Below are 3361 nucleotides of genomic sequence, written 5' to 3' on the forward strand. Positions count from 1 at the left end.
CCCCGGCCGGCAGCAGGAGCCAGAGAGGGCGACGGCTGAGCACCCCCTGCCCCCCGCTTCGCCCCCTCTGCAGCCCCTAGACTCCCCCCCCAGACACCCCCTCTCTCTGCCTGAGCTCCCCCAGCCAGGCACCCCCTCACCCCAAGCTCGCCCCCGCCGCCCCAACGGCTCCCGCGACAACCCTCCCCAAGAAGTTTCCAAACTTTGGCTGAAAGTTTGGCAGAGCTAAGAGAGCCCCCGAGTCTGGGAGCTCCCACCCTCCGCCCCCTCTGCCTTCTCCTCCTTCTCCACCCCCTGGAGCCCTCTCCTCGGAGCCCCTTCTCCACCCCCTGGAGCCCTCTCCTCTTACCCCTCTCAGCCTCTCTCCCTGGACTCTGGACAGCACATGGACTGCGGCTTGCACTTTACACCTCCCAGTGCACCGGTGGAGTGGCTGGCTGGTGCCCAGATCCTTGGCAACCACGTCTCCTCCTCGTGCCCTGCTACCCCACCATGCCCAGCCTGTCTTTTCCCTCTCCCCAGCAGCCCTGCCCCAGCTCCCTCTGTCCCTTACTTGGGACTCTTTGATTCTGTTTTTCTCTTTTCATTCAATCTCCCCCCCCCCCGTCACTTCCTTCACTAAACACAACCCACAAGAGACCTGGCTTAAAGAGACAGTGCACCTCCGCCTTTAAAGGGCCAGTGCAAGCCCACAGCTGCTCCCCAGCTGCTCATGCAGCCAAATTGTGGCGGGGGGGGGGGGGGGGTTGGAAGGGAAAGAGAATAAAGCAGCTTCGTGGAACAGTTCGTTCCTAATTACTATCTCCTCCAAACACCCCCACTCACCCTGTCATCTGGTTTCATGCTGGTGTCATGATGATTTACACTGACTGGGAAAATTTCCCCTTGTTCTCAAGTCAGGGTCCGTCCTGCCAGTTTCTTTTCTTTCCTGCAGCCAGAAATTGGTTCCCCCTTTAATTCTGAAACGAATCCTATGGAGAAGCTGCAGTTAAAAACAAATCCAGCAGAGAAACCAAGAAAAAAAAAGTTATTTCTAAATGTGCAGTTGTAAATTGACAACATTACTATGATGTACTGAACACGCTAACCCTTACTGTAGACAAGGCGCCAAATTCAGAGGTCTGTGCTGATACAAATTTTATATATTCTGGCCCCTGCAGTGTGTATCTTACACCAATATAGATTTTCTCTAGAGTCCCTTTCTTACGTTCACCCCCACTTACCAGAATGTGTAACCCACAAGCCTGCACGTTGCTTTTGAATCTCCCATGGACTCATGCTCTGAATTGGTTACAGTGTAAGCCTCCAATTTGGCACTCAGTTACACTCAGTTTTTCAATCGATTCCAGATGGGCAGACATTTGAGCCCATGCAGAGCCCCATTGATTTCCTGGAGGATCTGACTGCAGGATCAGGGCCTAAACTCGCATGAACAACATTCCAAACAGAAAGCAGGGAGCTATAGCTAGAAATGGGAGAAGGTTTAAATCTCAGACCAGAACAAAACTCCAGAGTAAAGATCCTGTTTTGCCTTACTGTAGCCTCCTTGCAGTCAGTGAGACAAAGATAGCCCTCATAGAGGATGACAGCCTACTACTGCTACCATTTACTCTGTTAGTTCAAGTGGTAGATGTCTGCAACGTGGATCTAATGGTCCAAACCTTGCTGACAACTAAAAGTGGGGGTCAGTAATGTTCCACATGATGGAATTTCTGAAAAGCATGTGATCATGTAATGAAAGGGTGCATTATGATGCATATACACAAGGGAGCTGAATTACGGGTGCACAGGCAACCTTAATTCTGGCATTTCCTAACTTTTGAACGCGTGACTTCCCAACCTTAATGTCCTAACATTAGATTTGTAAAAATATATAGGCCTTAAACTGCATTCCAGTAGCACGTAGGAACCCCAATGAGGGATCATGGCCCCATTGTGCTGGGTGCTGTACAAACACAAAAACAAAGTTTGGCCCTACCTTGAAGAGCTTAAATAGACGAGACAAACACAAATAGAGGCACAAGAAATGAACAATCTAGCAGCACAGAGCTTGTAAGTTACTGTTCCTCTCCCATTCTCAGGCTGCCACAGCTAATCTTTTGCCCAGTCCATGCTCCAAACAGTGCCCTTTTCCCCACAGGAAAACAGGAGTTTCTCTGATTTACACTGGTTTATGAGAGATCAGAATCAGGCCTTTTCGCTCTCTTTTAATCTCATCTTGAAGTAAGTGATCAGATTCCAGAAACCATTGGAGTCTGATGGTTATCCCATCCATCGATAGAAGGGATAGCAATCATTTCCCATTCATGCACAGTAAGACATGGTGGTTTCCCACAGTGATCATAAAACCAAAGTCTTTTCAAAGACAGAAGTAACAACAAACTAGGCAACCGTCAGAGTGAGGCTCTTTGTGGTGACTGAGTTGCTTATTCTAGGAAAAAGTCCCTGTGAAGATTCCTGCTCTGTGGAGACAGTCACAAGGCTATCAAAGAGCTGGGTAGTGCAGAAAAGTTTTCTGCTGCCTACTTCAGAAGTCACAGCAAACTAAAGCCCACTTTGCTCCTGAGTGAGCATGTCCAGGTGGGGATTTAATGCACTTGAATTTATATACATTAATTTCACACCTTAAATTGATTAATCTTAACTTTCCTGAGGCAAGGTAGACAAACCCTTTAACAGTCCTAGCCAGCCACTCTCATTTGCGTAACAGTCCGTATCTCTCATTATCATAAATGCAAGGAGTGGTTCACCGCAGCAACTAGAAAATGGGCTGGTCCTGTGTGAACGGGCTCTAGTGCTGCAGGGGGTTTGCCGGTCTCTGAAGACACACGTGGCCCCATGCCTCTCTTTCATGGCCCGGCTGTCATCTTTCATGCACCTGCTGTCCCTTGTCTTGACTGCTGTCAGCTTATTTGCCTCCGAAATGCTGGATTGCGCCACTCAAGGTTATGAGAAAATGCTACTTATGTCCAAGAAATGAATCTCCCAGCATTTTAAGTCTATTATGTCCTTCATTTAGGGGTCTGGTCCCCATTTTGGGTCTCAGCAGACAGTTAAATATCCATCACTGAATCACTTCTTTCTTTTAGTGGCTGCATAGCTCTATGTATATTCTTTCCCCCCCCCATCAGTTAAATAAATAAACAAGAAGAAATAATAACACCTAGCTCTTCTATAGAGTTCTTCAGAGATTTCAAAGCACTTTACAAAGGAGGTCAGCATCATTATCCCCATTTTATGATGGGGAAGCTAAGGCACAGAGCGCATAAGTGACTTGCCCAAGGTTACCCAGCAGGTCCGTGGCAAAACTAAGAATAGAATCCAGGTCTCCTGAGTCCCAATCCAGAGTGCTACCCACTAG

Source organism: Emys orbicularis, chromosome 15 (genome assembly GCF_028017835.1).
Source record: "Emys orbicularis isolate rEmyOrb1 chromosome 15, rEmyOrb1.hap1, whole genome shotgun sequence".
Lineage (NCBI taxonomy): Eukaryota > Metazoa > Chordata > Testudines > Emydidae > Emys > Emys orbicularis.